The sequence below is a fragment of the Gracilinanus agilis genome, chromosome 3, assembly GCF_016433145.1.
Source record: "Gracilinanus agilis isolate LMUSP501 chromosome 3, AgileGrace, whole genome shotgun sequence".
Classification (NCBI taxonomy): domain Eukaryota; kingdom Metazoa; phylum Chordata; class Mammalia; order Didelphimorphia; family Didelphidae; genus Gracilinanus; species Gracilinanus agilis.
In genome coordinates, this window is record NC_058132.1 from 617,240,211 (window position 1) to 617,260,936 (window position 20,726).

Consider the following 20,726-nt stretch of genomic DNA (forward strand, 5'->3'; position numbering starts at 1 on the left):
TGGGTAGGATCCCAAAGATGATTTTTGCTTTAATAAAAAAGAAAAACAATGCTGGTGGACACAAGATCTACAAGTACATACTCCATCTTTCTACCCTTCTTCAGGAAATCATTTTACTCTAAGCACTTACACTATAGACTAGTATGAGTCTTATCTTGAAGTTCTGCTCTGTTATAAGACTGAATAGCTAAACCCGCTATTGACTTCTAATCCTTATTCTCTGCCCAGGAGGGCTAGGCATCTCTTGCCCCACACAAGGGAGAATGGAAATGTGAGTGTGTAAATACGTAGCCTATTGACTTACTTTCTGGTTTACCATGAGTCCTTGATATATCCTCTATCCTGTGGCCAAGGCTGTAGGCCTCCTGGATGAGCTGGTGTTTCTCCCTTGTGGCCAAAATTAGAACCTGAATTTATATACACTGATCTCTCAGTGCTCTTGAGGAAAGAAGCTAACATATTTTTTGGGGGGTGTATTTTCTCATTCCTGAAAGTTCCATTTGTAGTCTACATAATGCTCTCAGGATCCTTATTCCAATTCATATTCATACTGTTAAGTAGTGTCCCCAGCAAGAGGTTGGTTACATCTTCCCTCAGTTGTACTAAGGGTACACCTGAGAGACTGGGGCTGTCTTTTTAGTTTTATTAACTCAAACTCTCCATTCCAGTATGTTCCCACGGTGCCACTCCTACAGTTTGCTGACTCGTCTTGTATAATTCTCAATCATTGTTCAGGTATAAGTCCCCCACAGAGCATCCATCAAATAGGCCAGAAACCTTCTTCTACTTCTTTTTATATTTTGTAGGTATAAGTGCAATGCTTAGGCTGTTCATTCGTCATGTAACTTAGTACAAATGATGAAGCATATACTTTTCTGATTACAGCTTCTTCAATGATAGAATTTGGGCTCTTCTTTGTGCATGTGAAATTAATGGAATATGCGTCCACCTACTTGTGCCCATCATGTGTCTCTCCAATGTCCTTTGGGTCACCTACAATTTTGATTCTTTTAAATTTGTGGTATTTTAGGATTCATAGCCATACAGCATCTCAGAAAAAGAAATAGTATATAAAGAGGTGATTTTCCATGGCAGAGAGTAACTTGAGATTTTTGAAAACACCAAGCATTTTGCCAAATGCATACTAGCCCACTCTCCTATTCATTTCTCAGTTAAGTGTTCATCTGTAGTGCTTGTCATTTAACCTTTGCCGTTTCAAAAGTTTCCATCTCTAGTTAGAATGAGGGAATAAGGATTAGACTCATGATGTCATTCGTATGGACAACTCAAAGACAGGGAAGCTCCAACATGTTGGCTCCTTCTCTGAAACTTCCAGGCTTAGAGAGTTGCTTAGAGCTATGAGAAATTAAATAACTTGTTCAGTGTCACACAGATAGTTTGTGTTAGTGGCGCAACTTGAACCCATGTCCTGCTGACAATGAGGCTGCCTTTTTATGCCTCACATCATACCCTACCTATGGCATGATTGAAGTCACTAAATTCATATTTATTTATAAATAAAATAAATATATATAATAGGTATATAGATATTTATATAAAATAAGTTTATAAATAAATCAAAAGGTCTTATTAGCTACCTAGTTTGTGGGAGGCATTAGAAATATAAAGATAAAAATGAAAGTCATTGCTTCAAGGAGCTAATATTCAGATGGAAGTTAGGGAAAGTTGTGTGTGTGTGTGTGTGTGTGTGTGTGTGTGTGTGTGTGTGTGTGTGTGAGAGAGAGAGAGAGAGAGAGAGAGAGAGAGAGAGAGAGAGGGAGAGAGAGAGAGAGAGACAGAGAGACACAGAGAGACATGTATTAAGGTAAGTATAATGCAAGGTAGAAAATAATAATGGTATAAGAGAACTAGAAAAGTGTTCTTAGAAAATTGGAGGAGAGATCAATTTTTTGTTGTTGTTTTCTTATTGTTTAGTTGTTTTTCTCTGTCATGTCTAACTCTCTATGACCCCATTTGAGGTTTTCTTGGCAAAAACACTGGAGCTCATTTTACAGGTGAGGAAACTGAGGTAAATAGGATTAAGTAACTTGCCTAGGATAACCCAGCTAGTAAGTATTTGAGGCTGGATTTGAACTCAAGCCTTCCTGACTCAAGGCTTGACAATCCATCCACTGAACCATCTATCTTCCCCAAGATCAGTTTTAGCTAGAGACACTCAGGGAAATCTCCATAGAGGAGAAGAAGACTTATAGCATAATAGATAGAATTCTGTAATCAGTAGATCTCTTTATGTTGTGGCGAAGGGATTCATCACCTGGTGGCCAGTCCAATGCTGTGCCTCTCCAAACTTGGCTAAGCTAGTCTTTGGACAACAAACATGTAGTCTATTTCTGGAGATATCAGGGATTTTGCTCCCCTAACATAGACTCCCCAAATCCCCAGATACCTCCAAACTATGATGAGACATTGAAGGGGAACATCAGTGGAGAAGTCATATTATATAAACAAAAGGTCTGCAAATCAATCCTAGCCATTATCCTTGAGAAAACAGATGATCATAAATGTATTATGGAATACTTTCCTATCAGTGCCTAGAGACCCAAACCATTGAATTGGGTGACTTTGTGGGCCAGCACAATTAAAGTAAATTATGGCATTCCAATGTGTGTGCTATTCTAAATAGAGCTGAATATTTATATTAAGAAACTATAAATAAAGTTCAGTTGTCAAATTGAGGAGGCAAAGATGGCATGGCCATTTTGGTAACATAGCCTTGATGGCACTTGTGGGAGACAATTCCCAATATTGTGGTCCAAATAGACTTTCATTTGGCAATTTATTTTCACTATCCTCTACATAATTTAGATATACAAAGGCAAGTTCAATTATCCCCACAAAACAAAAATAGACATTTAAAAAAGCAACATCAAGAAGTTCCAAGAAGATCCCTTTATCTAGTTTAATGAATATAACAAAGATACTGGAAAAATTGCATTTGAATAGAATTTAGAGGAGAAAATGGACTCAGTGGGGGTATTAATAAGTACACCAAGCTTTAAATGAAACTACAAATCCATTAAGAGTTTTAATACTACACATGGAAGCCATAATTCCAGACAATTCTCTAAGTTGGCTTTAGTAAATGTTTATTTTAAGAAATGCTCAGTCTTCAATTTCATACAGAGCTTCTCTTTTTACCTGAACCTTCTCAAAAGAGTGTTATTGACGTAAAAAAATCTACCTCCTCTTACTTATAGGTAAACATGCACCTTTATGTATTTGTACACCTACACAGCCGACAGAGGCATTACAGAGAAGTAAAAAAGCAATTCTCTTATTTATATTGTTTTAGATTTATTTAGATACAATTTCATTGATGTAGGGATCTATTAGCATGGAAGTCCTTCTCCCATGGTGGATGGTCAACTTCTCTGTAGCTTCTAGTCTTTGAGAGGTTGTGCTGAGCATTGAAAATGGAAGTTTAATTCACTTCAATTTAAAAAGCATTTGTTAAGGGCCAGGTACAAAGTATACAAAGATAGAAATAGAAGAAAGCTGATCCCCTAGTATGTTTCAGAGGTGATGTTTGAATTACACTCCACACTGTTCCTCAGAGAAATAATAGCTTTCTTTGATATGTTTTAAGGTTTGTGAAATGTTTAGCATATTCTTATTTGATCTCTATCACAACCCTATGAAACAAGTAGAATAATTATTATTATCCCTATTTTTCAGATGAAGAAACTGACACAGAGGTTAAATAAGGTCCAAAGTCACACAGTTAATGGATAGTGCTGGGACCGAAGTTAGATTCAAGTCCAGTATTCTATTATGAGATATTTTCTCTTTGGTAAGTGATGGTGAACTTATGGCATGTGTGCCAAAAAGGGCATGCAGAGTCCTCTCTATAGGCATGCCTGCAGTTACCCTCTAGAATTTGTTACTAGAAAGCCAGAGGGACTTGGGGCAGAACTGTTCCCCTCCCTCTCTCCATGCACCGGAGGACATTTCTCACTTTCCTCACCCCTCTGTCCAGCAGCCCAATGGGAGCACTTCCTCCCTCCCTTGTTTGGGGCAAGGTACTGGGGAGGGGTAGCTTACATGCTTTGTAATGGCATGGTGCAGATGGCAGCCTGCTGAGTCTGTGGTGAAGGTGATTCCCGTGGTGGAGTTGGAGAAGAGCTACTTTTGAGGGGAGCATAGCTCAGAGCATGGCACATAGTTGGAGAGGAGCAGAGCTAGAGGAGAGAGAAGCTGGAGGGGAGTGGAGCACTAGGGCCTCTCTCTTCTCCTTCTCCATACATGACTCTTATCACCCGCAACTCTGCCTAGTATCCCAATGGGAGTGCTTCTTCCCTTCCCTGTCTGGGGTGAGAGGGGAGTGTCTGGGGGTGAGGTGGGGGGCAGGGCACAGCACTCAGTCTGGTGGGCAAGGTGAGAGTGAGGTCCAGCACTCTGTCTCTCAAAGGTTTACCATCACTGCCCTAGTTATTTGTTTTTAAGGTAGTTGCTAATAAGGGCCTCTTGGGCTCCACATATCTTCCATGATGCTCCATTAAAATAAATACATTCTTGGCTGCTATTTAGTTTCTATTCTAGTGGGTTACTCTGTTGTTTCTAGACAGCTCTTCCTATAGATCTAAAGTTTCTAAGAGATGTTTCTAAAATCAGATGCTTACTTGATCTACCTGCTAAGGTGAAATCACTAGGAAGATCATACCAGAGGGTAGCATTTTCCTACCCTGTTCTCAAGTCAGCTCTTAGCTTTGATAATGTTTTAAAATATGGGGGTTAGAGAAGAGTTGGTGCGTTTTGTGGCATGGGGTATGGATATGGTCTGATCCCTGGCTTTCAGTCTGCCTCCCTAAAGATGATAAGAAATCTGGTGCCATTGTCTTGATGAAAGAACTTGATATGGCACATTTTGCTTGGTGTCTTAGTTGACGGGGTTTATTTAGTTCCTGGGGCAAAGAGGAGAGTTCAGCATATACCAAAACTGAGCTCCCTACTCACAATTGTAGTCTAATTGCTAGGGAGAAAAATTGCTGTCTTTGGCAACATTCTGCCAAATGTAGTTTGAGGAAAGCGGCATGGACAGGCGATTGTCATTTTTAGACCATGACGAATAAGAAATCTGGATTTTCTCAGTTATAAAAACTCTTCCCATTCCCTCTCTGCCTAATTGCAAAAAGTCTAGGGTTCTGGAGCTGTTTTATGTCCTCTTTTGAAGGACTAAAATGAATTATAAGCTGGAAGACATTGTACATGGGAAATACTATCTGTGTATTGTGAATTACATCTAAGTTGAATGTCACATGAGAACAAATGGTTTATGGGAGTTTAAGAACACAAAAGAGACCGACAATCAATCTAAGCTGAACATTTGGCCCAAATTAGCCTTTTTCAAATATTCTTGTTTGCATTTGAATGCAAAGATTCTTGTTTCAAACCAACTTTCCAAGCCAACTGCTGCTGATCAGTAGCATAACTTCAGATTGGTTTCCCCCCTTCCCCCAGCCTCCCAAGGTTGGTACCCAAGGATGGGGGTGGGCTAATGCTTTCTTAATTAGTCCAAGGCAACCACTGACAGAGCCTTTTGGGATGGATGGGATCTCATGAAAGGGCAGTGCATGAATTATATATAGTAGTGTGTGTGTGTTACTAGGGGTCAGGAGGACTGGGTGCCATTTTAAAACGTTGCCAGAGAAAGTTAGGGTCTTCTATGCATTATCAAGATGTAAACTGTCACTTCACCCCACGGCTGCTGGTTGAAGATATTTGAGGCTTGGAAGGAACGAGGGCTTTGTGTAGAGAGGAATGAGAGGGTGGTGAGATTTTATTTTTCCATTCTCAGAAGTGATTCTACAAGGCAAGTGCTTCTTCAAGAAGGAAGGAACTATTCACTGGTGATAGTTACTGAGGTGTCTCATGACCTAGTCCTATGAAAAGATCAATGAGGACAATGGATGGACCATTTAGACTGTGGTTATATTGGTCAATGCTTCATAAGATCTATGGTTTCATCAGTATGACTCCACAGAATAGCACCCTTCTACATATTAATATCACAGACATGGTCATAGATCATGAGTTAAATAGGATTTTTTTTATTGTTCAGTCATATCTGACTCTTTGTGACGTCCTGTGGGGTTTTCTTGGCAGAGATCTTGGAATAGGTTTGCCATTTTCTTCTCTGGCTCATTTTATAGATAAGGAAACGTGAGCCAACTCAGGTTAAAGGATGTGCCCAGGGTTACACAACTAGCAAATGTTTGAGGGCAGATTTGAACACAAGACTTTAGACCCACCACTCTATCTACAGTGCCATTTAGATGCCTGAAAGGGATCTTAGAGACCATAAAGTCGAAACCTTTCATTTCATACGTGGAAAAATGAAGGCAAAGAAAGAAGTTCTGGCCCCAAGCCAATAGCTAATACTTGAAGTGAGAACTGAACATAAACCTAACTGTTTTGAAGTCCAAGGTCCCATCTACAGCACCACACTGATTATCCAATAAATTTGGAATACTTCACACATTTGCATGTCATCCTTGTTCACATGTCATAAGAATTTGAATGCTATCATTCCAATTTTAGCATATTTGTTGCTAAACGTCCATGGTCTTTACTAGATTGTTGTGGCCAAAAGGATAATCACCTAGTAGTCAATTTTCTGGCGAGGAGCCTTTCTAGTTGAGGCTAGGCTAGGTTTGAGATGGCACATACAAAATTTATCACCAGACTCATAAAGGAAGTATTTTTTAAATTTAAATTTAAATTTTGAGTATTTTCCTATAGTTACATGTTTCATGTTCTTTCCCTCTCCCCAAACCCCCAACTCCCTCTGTAGCTGACGCACAATTCCACTGGGTTTTACATGTATCATTGATTAAGACCTAATTCCATATTATTGATAGTTGGACTAGAGTTATTATTTAGTGTCTACATCCCCAATAATATCCCCATCAGCCCATGTGATTGGAAGCATTTCTTATTTGGCAGGATCTATATGTTTAGGGCAGCTAGGAGGCTCAGTGGGAGAGCATGCTAGACCTAGAATCAGGAACATGCATTTTTCTGAGTTTCAATCTGGCCTCAGACACTTACTAGCTGTGCAACCCTAGGCAAGGGATGTAACCCTGTTTGCCTCCGTTTACTTATCTATAAAGTGAGCTGGAAAAGTAAATGGCAAACTATTCCAGTATCTTTGCCAAGAAAACCTCGAGCAGGATCATAGTCAGACACAACTGAAACAAATGAACAACAGCAAAAATCAGAATTCGTGTTCTCCTTCCATAAACTTTGCAAAAGTAGGCTCCTTCCATTTCATGATAAAGCATCAGAAGAAGAGGATGATGATTATCCAAGATGGATATGTGGATGCAGGGAATATGAGATAGGGTGGGAGCTGAACTATTAGAAATATTTGTGTCCTCTTCAAGAAGCCTAAGAGAAGATAGTAGATTGTTCTAATAAACTGGGTTATGCTATGATACCCATGATGTCTTTAGGACTTTTTTTTTTTGGCTTAAAGGATCTGATCAATCAATCAACCCACAAATGGATTTTATGTTTACTCTGTACTAGCCTCTATGCTAGGCACTGAGCAATGGAACCTCCTTCCCTACTCTCAATAAACATACATTCTAACTGGGGAGAAAACATGTATATATTAATATGTAGCATAAATATACTTTAGATGCAAATCTGGATGCAATTCATAATCACATATCTTTATATAGATATAGTAGTTAAATACAAAGTAATTTGGGAGGCCATTAGAAGTTGGGGGGAAGTCAGAGAAGTCCTGTGCATAAAATGGTGCTTGAGTAATTTGGGAATTTGTTTTGCTAGACTATGTAGCTGTCTATTCAAGGCTTTCTTTGTTTAAAATTTCTCAGTGGGGATGAGTGAATAGTTGGAAAGATAGACTAATTAAAAGTGCTTTTTAATTGAAAAAATAATGAACTATTATCTTCAAAAAGAAGCTGATGTCTAAACTGCATCTTAAAGGAACAGAGGAATCCTATGAGGCAGAAGCAAAAATTTTGGGGAACAGAAATGGGATATGGAGTGTTGTAAGTGAAGGTTCCGAAAATCCTGATCCTAACCTATATCATCTGCTTTGATGGAAGAAACACATCTGCGCAGAAGGATTCTAATGGATTATTGAAGATTTACTACATTCAATTTCCTGAGCCTTATAGGTACACAGGGAAACCTGGGGCTCCATGGCCAGCTGTGCCTACCACGGCTTAAAGTTGGTCATTGCTATGGAGACAAATTAGACGGTGGCAAAAAGCCTTCTAGCTGCATGTGCCATATGCAAACATAGATTTAAAGGAAAATGGAGGGCAAGGCCAGTCAGCTATGGCCAGGTACAAGAACACACGCACATGCATAGGCAAATAGGACCCCAGAAAACTGATACAATCCTCAAGTTTAGCTTCTTTTTCCTGACCTTAGTACTACAAAACTGAGACCCCACTTTACGATTGAGCCTTATGTTAGATCTCTTAATTGTTCTTGTGATCTTGCTTTAAATATCTCTTTTTGACTTTAGTTCCATGACCTGTATCCAGGGGTTACTGGAATCTGTTTGAACCATCTGGAGAGCCGATTATTAAATTTTCAGTGGGAGCATTTATACCTTGGAAATCAGCAAAAGCTACAAATCAGGGTTTGGTTTATGGTTCTGTTGATTGTCTAGACTTAGGAATGTGATGAAGAAAATATTAATAATACAGATGACACTTTAAAGTGTCTTCTAAGTATATATGTATATATACACATGTGTACAGATATGTATGTGTATATACACATATGCATATATTCATCCATCTATCCATCCTCTATTTACACACACACATATACACACACGTGAAGTCTGTATCCCTGCTGACATATATTGGCTTGATTTGTATGATAATTTTTTCTACTTTGTTGTAAACTTCCAGGCTTCAACCTCCTCCTTCTCCCTTTCCTCATGTCCAAACTGAAAAGGTGTTAATCCAAACTAGGTGACTTATAAATATGTGTCTAATCAGTCCTAGTCCTGATCACAACTCAGAGGAGTGGGGTCAATGATACAGGATGAGCTTTCCTCATTGTATTTGTGCTTTTCATCTCCTATTCTGGGGAAATTATCAGCCAAAGTGTCACATTTCAATAATAATAATAATGATGATAACAACAATAAAAAATAAGATTGATAGCTATCATTTATATAGCACTATGAGGTTTCTAAAATACTTTACCACATATTATCATATTACAAATTATCAAATTACAAATAAATATTACAAAATTTATATAAAGTGCTGTTGCATCTTTTGATCCTCACAAAACCCCTAGGAGGTGGTTGATATTATTATTCCAATTTTATGGATGAGGAAACTGAGGCAAGCAGACTAAGAGCCTTGCCTCTGGTCACATAGCAATTAAGTGTCTGAGGCCAAATTTGAACTAAGGATTTCTTGCCTCCAGGTCCAGTGCTCTGTCCACCATCATGTCAAAAGTCAAAAGTATAAATAGAGGGGGCAGTTAGGTGGTTCAGTGGATGGAGAGCCAGGCCTAGAGATGAGAAGTTTTGGGTTCAAATCTAGCCTTAGATACATCCTAGCTGTGTGACTCTGAGAAAATAACTTAATCCCGTTGCCCTGTCCTGACCACTCTTGTACCTTGGAACCAAATACACAGGATTAATTATAAAATGGAAGGTAAAGGTTAAAAAAAAGTATAGATACAGAATACTGTCCATCATCATGACTAACAATGTTATAGTGTATCTGCCTTCATATTACTTCTCTAACATTATTTCTGCCTTTTAGCATTTTTACTAATTTATTGGCTATGAGATGAATTCTTAGTGAAGTTTTAATTTATATTTCTCCAATTACAGTATTTTAGAGCACCTTTTCAATTATTTAATCATTTGAATTTTTTTCTTCTGAAAACTGTTCAGATTTTTTGACTATTTGAAAATTGTGGAATGGATCATTTTAATGGATCACTTTGAATGTTAGACTTTTGTCAAGATATTGATGGAAACACTCCTCCCTCCAACTTTGACAGATACTCTTCTTATTCTAGTTGCCCTGGTTTTTATTCTTGGAGAAAGTTAAATTTTTTAAATCTAATAAAAATACTGTCTTTTGTCTTCTTTTAGCTCTTTTATCCCTTGTTTCATTATTAATTTATCTTCTAGCCCTAATTCTGAAAGGCACTTTCTTCCATTTATCCCTAATTAAAAAAATATTCTTTTAATTTAGTTCTCTATTCATTTGGAACTTTTTTTTTGTATTTGGTATAATAAGCTGGTCTAAGTCAATTTTCTGTCAAAATGCCTTCCAATTTTGCTGAAAATTCTTATCCAATAACGGATCATAATATCAACAATTTCATTTAAGTATTTATCAAATACTGAAATGCAATATTTATTTACTTCTTAGTATTCATCTAATCTATTACACTGATCTACTTTCCTACTTTTTACCTAGAAATAAAGTTTGATGGTTATTGCTTTATAATACAACATACCACACTAAGTTCCAAATTTATAAGAAACAAAAGTAGAAAAGACTGCATCATTTAAAACAAATAAGCAACCTCACCATTGAAAACTTGTACTTTCCTTCCTCCTTGGGACCTTCCCCAGAAGATGTGCTAAGTACTTCCCAGGCAAATAATAATACAAAACACTCCTTCCTCACTGCCCTAAACTCATTCAACCAGGATCGATTTAGGATTTTATAATATTAGTTTGATATCTGGTAATTTGCCCCTTCAATCTTACTCTGTTTATTTTTCTTGAAATTCTAGATTTTTTCCCTCCAAATGAATTGTTATGATTTCATCTAGTTTTATAAAAGAACTTTTTGATAATTTGACTGGCAAAGCACCAACCTTATAAATTAATACAAATGCTATCAACTAAATTTATTGTATTGGCATGCCTCTAAATTATATTTGAAGTATCTCCAAAATGTTTTCTTTATTAATTTTTTAAATAGTGTCTCATATATGTATTTATTATACTGCTGAGTGTGCCTTCAAATGCGGACTCCCAGAACTTTTGTGAATGTTAGTTATTTCAAATGGAATTTCTCATTTTACTCTTTTCTACTGATTTTTGTTCATTCTAAAAAAATTCTTGATAACTTTTGTGGATTTATTTTGTATTTCATTTATTATATTTTTATTTTTACTTATATTTTGCTGAAGCAATTAATCATAGAAATGACTTTATTCACTAATTCTTTGGTATTTTCTTTTTCTTTTTTTTAAACCCTTACCTTCCATCTTAGAATCAATACCTGTGTATTGGCTCCAAAGAAGAAGAGTAGTAAGGGCTAGGCAATGGGGGGTTAAGTGACTTGCCTAGGGTCACACAGCTAGGAATTGTCTGAGGCCAGATTTGAATTTAGGACCTCCCATCTCTAGGCCTGGCTTTCAGTCCACTGAGCCACCCAACTACCCCCTTGGTATTTTCTAAGTAAAACATTCTTTCATTTACAAATATGGTTAATTTTTAATCTTTTGGCCAATGTTTATGCCTTCGATTTCTCTCTCTCTTCTCTATCCAACTTTCTTGTCTCTGTCTCAGTCTCTCTCTGTCTGTCTCTCTCCCACTGTCTCTCTTTCTCTCTCTAGCTCTTAACTAGCAATTCTAAAACTAATTCAAATGATAAATGAGGAGAGGAGACATCCTTGTTTTGCCCTTGTATTTACTAAGGAATTTCTCATCATTTCTATATTATATATAAAACAATAGTAATTGGATGAAGATGCGTACTTTTCACTATATTTAAGAAAAATCCTTCTATGCCTTTGCTTTTCAGAATTTCTAAAAAAATAAATGAATACTATTTTTAGAGCTTTTTCTGAGTCCATTGCAATAATTACATGGTTTTTGTTATTTTTGTAATTAGCTATGCTAATTGACTCCTAATTATGAATCATTCTTGAATCTGGCCTAATTCCAACTTAGTTGTGATGAATACCTTTTTCGACATATTAGTGTAGCCTTTTTGCTAATATTTTAATGGACTATTTAATATTTTTATTCATTAGTGAAATTGGTTTATAGTATTCTCTGTTGTATTCCTTCTTGGACTGAATATCAAGATCATATTTGTATCATAAAGCGGGTTTGAAATAATACTTTCTTTCTCAGTAACTGAGGGTAATTTTTATAGCATAGAAATTAATTGTTCCTTAAAAGTCTGATAGAATTCATGTGTAAATATGGCTGGATCAGGACTTTTTCTTTCATAGTTAATTCAGAATTTACTTGATAATTTTTTCATGAGATTGGGTTGTTTACAATGTCTAGTTTTGTTTTGTTAATTTATATTAAAATTTAATAGACAATCATACATGTATGGGTAATCAAAACAACCACCAGCTTTGGGGGCTATTCAAAACATACTGTGTCCTTCTGCAGGAATTCTGGTGGTCTTGCCTCCGGGATGATGTCAACACTTACTGCCTGACCCATCAATTCTTTGTAGGAGAATCACATGGGGAAGCCACTGAGCTCCTGCAACACCTTCCAACCCTGTAGTGATGCCAGGCAGAAGTAGTTCAATCTTGTGCTCTTGCCATCTCAAACAAAGATGGAGATGCCCACAAAAATGTCTCATGTTAACTGCTCTACCAGGATGGTACATTGTATTAGAGACAGTATTGCTGTTATAGGAGTGGAGCACTAGGTGTCACTGTGGAGCAAAGAGGTTGGTGTTCTCCCTTTCTTCTCGGAGCAGAAAGAGGTGAAGTTTGAAATCTTCCCTGGGCACACCAGCAGGGCTTGGATGGGACGTTCTCCTCTTCTAACCTTAAGAAATCTGGGGGTGGGGTGGAAGAGGTCTCCAGGTGAGTCCTGCTCCCCTCTCCCAATGATTTCACAGTAACTAACTCTTTTTGTTTTATAGAGTGAAAGGTCCCAAATTCTCTTTGTAAAGTTCTGTTTTTGAGAGTTTATAAAATCATGGGATATACAGTGTGTAAATTGGGGTCTAGAATTGGGACTCTAGCCCTAATTTCCTTCTGCATGGCTATATCTGCCAGAACTGTCCAACTATAAAAAATACAGTACAATAAAATAAAGATCTATTCTACCATTCACTTATTTAGCCAATAAACAGACATAAGGAAATAGACATCTGAGTCAACTACAGATGTTTTTAAGGTAGCTAAGTGGTGCAATTGGATATAGCACTGAGCCCAGAGTCAGGAAGATTTGAATTCAAATCTGGCCACAGACACTAAATAGCTGTGTCACTAAGTAGCTGTGTGACCCTGGGCAAGTCACAAACTCTATTTGCCTCAGTTTCTCATCTGTAAAATGGGGACATACTGGAGACAAAAATTACAAATCACTGCAGTGTTCTTGCCGAAGTCAGACATGAATGAACAATAGCAACAGATGTTTATGAGAAGTAAGACTAGATCAGAAAAAAAGACACAACCAAAATAAACAAGAAAATTGATCATGGTGTAAGGGAACAAGCACATAACGGGTACCATTTGCATTCAGCTGAAAGGGGGAAAGGGTAAAGGGAATAAGGATATTCGATATTCAATTTCTCCACATTCTCTGCAATGCATCTGCTTTTTATCAGAGTGCCAACTCCATAGACAACCTGGGAAGGCACAAGTCTCTGAGTAGAACCATAAGGAAGTTGTTTGATAAATGTTTTCCAGAAGCAACGATGGTATTGATTTAATTATAGTTTCCAGAGCATGAGGCGTAAAGTGGATTGGGGGAGGTGGGGACCTATTTTGGTGGTCAGGTGGATGCCAAGAAGAGGATCATGGTGGATGGATAGATGGATGGGATAAGAAGCATGGACTGGTGGTCTGAGATCAGCTAGATGCAGCGACTTGTGAGTTTGCACTTACTAATCAGGACAAATCAGTCCCCAAATAACAGTTGCACAGCTGAATGGAATGCCATCAGAGCACAGTTTTGGTGTCATAGTGTGCCTTATTCAGTAACCATAGAGAGAAAGGGTCATCCTTATACTGCCTGTTACCTCCCATTTGTTAGGTTAGTTAGAAAGAACTGCCCATACTATAAAACACTCTCTACTACATACTAAAGACCAGTCAATCAATCATTAAACACTGATTAAGCATTTATTATGTCCCAGGCACAGTGCTAAGTGTAGGGGATGCAAAGAGATGCCAAAGACAATCTCTGCTTTTAAGAAGCTCACAATCTAACAGGGGAAACAACAAGCAAACAAATATACACGGACAAGCCTTAAGGAAAAATAGGATATAGTCTACTTTTATTTGACCCCCACTCAACTGCCAAAGTCATTTTTCCTAAATTGTAGATCGGTCTGTGTTATTTCCTCTTCATTAAACTCTTGTGGCTCCCTATTACTTCCCAGTTTGAATGACAAAATCCTTCGACATTTGAAACCCTTTACCTCTTTTTATCTTTTTGGTCTTTACTCCCCTCCTTACACTCCATGATCCAGGTATTCTGGAACTCTTGCTGTTTATCACATTCACGTCTCTATCTCCTGTCACTCCTCCTTTGCACTATTTCTCATGCCTGCAGTGCTATTCATCTTCAACTTTGTTATTTCATTTTTCTGGCTTCATTCAAGGTTAAACTCAAATACTACCTTTTCTAGGAAGGGAGTCAATGTGCATGGGAGCTTATCCAGTGGTCATTTTCCACTCTCCATATGTGTCTACCAAGTCTTTTTCTTATCTTATGTTTCCTTGCTGCCATCTTTTACCCTTATTCTTTTTAATTCTTTATTTGTCTCCATTGCCCTCTGAATGATGCTGATTTTTAATTCTTTAGAGACTATGGTATGCCATGACTTGCAGCCTTGTAGTGACAGAATCTTTATAGAAATAGAACAAAAGAAATCTAAGACCCAGTTTCCAATAGCATTGAGGCCAGACCTATTGACGTTTGTAGAAGGTCAAAATTTGACTCTGAAAATTTGGAAATTCCCTTTTGCCTTTGGCATAGATTGTAAAGTTCTCAACCAAACTGATTCCTCCCTTCCTCCCTCCCTTCCGTCCTACCTTCCTTCTTTCCTTCCTTGTTTCCTCCCTCCCTTCCTTCCTTCCTTCCTTCTTTCTTTCCTTCCTTCCTTCTTTCCTTCCTTCCTTCCTTCCTTCCTTCCTTCCTTCCTTCCTTCCTCTCTCTTCTTTCCTTCCTTCTGACCTTCCTTCCTTTACTTTTTTAAACTCTTACCTTCTGTCTTGGTATCAATTTTAAAACAAAAGAGTTAAATGACTTGCCCAAGGTCATAAAGCTAGGAGTGTCTGAGGCCACATTTGAACCCAGGTCCTTTTGATTCCAGGCCTAGAGCTAGATTTATGTGCTTCTTAGATGTTCTAGGTTCCTTGGTTTATGCTATTCTTCTTTATATGTTGTATGGTTCAATCAACTTAGCCAATAGAAGGTTGCTCAAATCCAACATCTCATCTCTAATCTCTGTGTATTTATATAAAGAATTCTCTGCACCCAGAATATAAACTCATTCAGAGTCATAGAATACTTATCTTCCTTTAGAACTCAGCTCAGGTTGCATTTCCACCATTGGATTGCCCTCACAGCTTGCATTTACTAATGTTCTGCTGTTCCTCAAGTTAATTTGCACTTATATATTTCTGCACTCATGTTGTCCTCCTAATAGAATGTAAGCTCTCTGAAGGCAGAGATTGATTGCTTTTAAAAAATCATTGTCATTATCTTTTAGCATCTATGGTATTGTGCCTTTCAAACAAATTGGTATAATATTATTTTTCAGTCATTTGCCATCATGTCTGATCTCTCCATGGCCCCATTTTGGATTTTCTTGGCAAAGATCCTTTTACAGTGGAGCAAACTGAGGCAAACAAAGTTAAGTGTCTAAGGTGAGATTTGAACTTAGGAAAAGGAATCTTCTTGACTCCATGCTTTGTATGCTATTTATTTCATCTGACTTCATGTCTGGCTCTCTAGTTACTCTATCAGCTCAATATATATTTGTTAAATTGAAAGCAGTTATCATAGAAGCCTCAACTCAGTCCCCATTTTTTAAACATTTGCATTCTGCTAAATTGGTGCCACAGTTTTATTTTGGGTGAGGGGCAGGAAAGAGGGGAAGCATTTGAGTGGTATATGTGTATACCTAAGACAGTAAAAGAAGGCATGTTTCCAACAAGTTGGATAATAATAATCACTATAATTTATATAATATTTAAAGGTTTGTAAAGCACTTCCCATATATTTAATTATCACAATGACTTTGTGAGGTATGTACTATTATTATTCCCATTTTGAAGATAAAGGAACTGAGTCTGAGAGTTAAATGACTTACTCAGGATCACCCAACTGGTAAATATTAGAGGAAGAATTTTAATTAAGGTCCTTCTGACTCTAAGTCCAACATTCCATCCACTAGATAAAATATAATAATGAGACAACCATAATAATAATAGTTGGCATTAATACAGTGTTTTACATAAACTACTTTCAATATATTTCTTGAGACTCACAACAACCCTGGAAGAGAAGCACCACAGGCATTGCCATCTCCATTCTACAGTTTAGAAAATGGCGCCAAGTATCCCATCCATTGTCATGGAGCCAGTACCCAAGGCAGTAATCAAGATTTGGGTTCTCCTGACAACTGGGATGAAAAGGCATGAGATCACTCTAATTTATACTAATGGGTGAAGGATTCTGCAATCTTTCTCTTTTGGTAAGTACCATGCTCTTTTTTGCTAGTATGCTATAGGTTGGGGGTCAGGAGGGACTGGGTTCAAATATGACCTCAGGGACTTCCAGTTAGGCAAGTCACTTAACCCAGATTGCCCAGTCTTTGCTCTGTCTCAGAATTAATACTAACACAGAAGGTAAAGCTTTCTTTAAAAAAAAGTCAATTATTTTTCTTTGTCAATTAGACAGCTCTTAGGCAACCGAAGGCTTCTTTGATTAGATCCATTGGTGGCTTCTAGCTAAAGAGGCAGTTAAGTGGTACAGCAGATAAGAGTAAATGTCTGAGGTAGGATTAGAACTCAGATATTCCTGCCTCCAAGTTCTAATCCTACCTCAGACATTTACTTTAGCTGAGTGAACTAGGGCAAATCATTTAACCTTTTTTATTCTCAGTTTTCTTATCTGCAAAATGGAGATAACAACAACAACAACAACAACAACAACCACTTCCCAGGCTTGTTGTGATGATCATATGAGTTAACATGTAAAAAGTTCTTTGTAAACTTTAAAGCCCTGTATAGATGGTATTATTGACAGAGTTGATGAAAACTTCAGGTTGTGTATAGTTTTCCTTTGTAGGTTGCCATATAATTTTGATTATCTTCAGTCCTAGACAGTCCTCAGATTTTGGATCAATATATTCAGATAAGTTAGGCATTTGATTATTTTTTTCCACATGGCTAGGAGTATCAGGGAATCATTATAGAAATCTGTTCTTCCTGGCTCAGGATGTCCTACACAACTCCATGAATACATCAACCCTCTTCATGGAAGACCGATAACTGTCATTTCCAAGGTTTCCGCATCTCTGTGTGGGACTGAACTTTTGTTCCTAAACCTCGTGGCTGAGGAACAGATCAAATCAGCGTACCTCAAACTATGTTAAAGTGGTGATTAGGTTTGACCCCAAAAGGACAACAACTAAGTTTAAAAAAAAAAAGGAATTTTGATTTTAAGTTGATGTATTCCATATGGTCTCCTGATACAGCTCTCTCAGCAGCAGAGAAGAAGGGTAAATTCCAGGGTCATCCTGAATTGTAGAAACCAAACTTTGTCTCACTGACCACTGTTTTTATGCAGATGAGCCCTTTCTCCCATACTGGGCAAAATTCTACTTAATTAGCCTCTCTTTTCAGAGACTGCAGCAAGAAAAGTAATGAATGGAATGGATGCCAGAGTTGTGAGCAAACCTAACTGAGTCTGAGGAGAAATTGTGGCTTAAAGTTACATTTCTTCTGTTTTGCTCCAGACTTTGTGGTGTTGGAAGGAATATATATATATATATATATATATAAATATATATGTGTGTGTGTATGTGTGTGTGTGTGTGTAGTTAATGTGTTTAACAGGATGATTGATTTCACAGATACTCCCTGAAATAGCCCAGAGTGCAATGTTCCTAACAGCCGAGACTGAAATCGGAGTGGAGCATTTATTTAATTTCCAGTAGGTTGCTGGAGTATGACAACAACTTCTGAAGGTCCACTCCTGCCCCACCAGATTGGATGATGAAGTTATGTGAGATAATTGGTGATGGCATCCTTACAAATCCACGTGGGGTAATAGCAAAGCCATCATGTGGCACTGGAATGATAAAGAAAAGATTTCTGTGGCTTTGTCAGACTGGGGAGGGAGAAAAAAGTCTTTTAACAACAGTGTTATTCAATTCTCCCCCATTTTCATCTAGTGAGTCCAGGAGGACAAATGTGTTTGTGAGTGGGGTAAAGGAGTATCATTTATCAGCCTCTTGATTCAGGGAAGATCAAAGACTTTGGGAGAGTCTCCTGTCTGACCTTGGGTGGTCACATATGGTAGGAAATTATGCTTATTTTATTGAGATGCTAGATTTTTTGAAACAAAAGTCACTAGGTAGGGACTTACAGGTGTTGAGTTCCATTTATCTGTACTCTCAGGAGGGCAAAGGACTGGATGTTGATGTTTTAGGTATTTCATCCATTCTATTGAGACAGGTCATGTTACAAGTCTTCTGAAAAATGAAAATCTGAGATAGAAATGGGATATTTCAACTATTTAATCATCACAACTGTGTTATTTGGAATCGGGGAAGGGATCCTAGATTAAAAGAAAGGAGACTTGAGTTCTGGCCCAGGCTGTCCTATAGATTTGCTTTATAACCTTGAACAAATGACTTCACTTTCCCTGTTTATACATTAAGGGGTTTGGACTAGATCATCCTTGAGGTCACAGAGCATTTCTAAGTCACCTAAACTCTCTGAGAATCAATCTCTTCATCCGTAAAATGAAGAGGGGGTGTAGAGGTAGGACTAGATAATTTTGATGGTCCCTTTCAGTCCCTTAGGATCTTTCCCATTATGTTTTCATTATGCATTTATTTTGGTTTTGGTAATCACTTTTAGAGCACGTTCCCAGTCAAGAAATCCTAAGCCAACAATATAACATTTGTTTTAAGTGCTGGCTAAGACTATCCATTCCTTGCCTACCCACTCACCGCCCCCCCCCCCCCCCAAAAAAAAAAACAAGCTCACTAAGTCATAGAACCTGACTTGGAAATACATCTGCTTCAAGGAGAGAAGAGAATGTGGCAAAACTGAGGAAAATGCCAGGATCCTAAGTAAATCACATTGCATTATAGTCAGTTCAAACCAAAAGGGAAATTAGGAAAGTAGGTCTCTGCTCTCTGAACATGCCTGTGTAGAGCACACATATTCAACTACTCTGTCTTTTGGGAATCATTACATGATTTCCTTCCTTCCCCCTTCTCTCCTATGTCTCTACAGTCTGACAGAGCATAGTGGAAAGAACTGGCCTTAGAGGCTAAGGTCCTCTTGTCCAAGTTTTCAGGCCTGCTACCTACTTTGATGTTCTTGTTGGGTCCCACAGGCTTAAAGGCTTTTGAATTTAAACATCTGACTTCTGTTTAAGGCCAGAAGAAGAGAATGAAGTAATGGAGATTATAACATGAGTTACTAAGAATACACATAGGTACTGATTCCCATCAAGCCTTAAAGACATTATCTGTGTCCATAGTGTCTGAGTAAAACTGTACAAATTGAGTAAGATTCTTTCTCTAAGAAAGGAGGGAATGGATTGTCATAAATATATTGATTGGGGGGGGGAAGGAAGGGGTACATGAATGGAGATTAGAGTTAAAGGATATAGGTTTGAATTGTGACTTGATCAATTATTTCTGTGATTTCTGACAAGTCACAATTCACAGAGAAATTGTATCTTCATTCATAAAATGAGAAAGGGGTTGTGTACCACTTAATATTTAAGATTCCTTACAGCTTTAAGTCTTATGATTCTAAATAAAGGTCAGAGAATACTTTTCCTCACTGTCACTCTTTTCTTCTTTCATATTTCCTTTTTTTTAAAATTACATGTAGAAACGATTAAAAAAATGTTTTCTGATCTTTTGTGATCCAAATTCTTTCTCTCCCTGCCTCCCTTGCCCTCTTCCCAGATGGTAAAAAATCTAATATAGGTTATTTACTGCTGTCACAAAATATAAATTTCCATGTTCTTCATGTCATAAAAGAAGACATCACACATGCAAGAAAAACAAAAATCATGAAGGAAATAATTTAAGAAATGATGTGGATTAATTAATTAAGAAATTAACTGTAGATAGCACTTTTTTATCATTAGTCCCTTGAGATTGCCTTGGATCCTTGCATTGCTGATAGTAGTTTAATCCTTCATAGTTGATCATCATACCCTATTGTTGTTACTATATGTAGCGTTCCTGGTTCTGCTCACTTCACTTTGTATCAGTTCATACAAGTCTTTTAAGTTTTCCTGAAATCATCATTTGTAGTTTCTTATGGCGTAATAATATTCCATTACAACCATATAAAACAACTTGTTCTTGGTTCTAGCCAAGAGATGGACATCACTTCAGTTTCTAATTTTTTTCCACTACAGGAGGGCTACTATAAATATTTATGGATACATAGGTCTTTCCCCCAATCTTTGATCTTTTTGGGATAAAGAACCAGTAGTGATATTTTTGGGTCAGAGGGTACACACAGTTTTATGCCCCTTT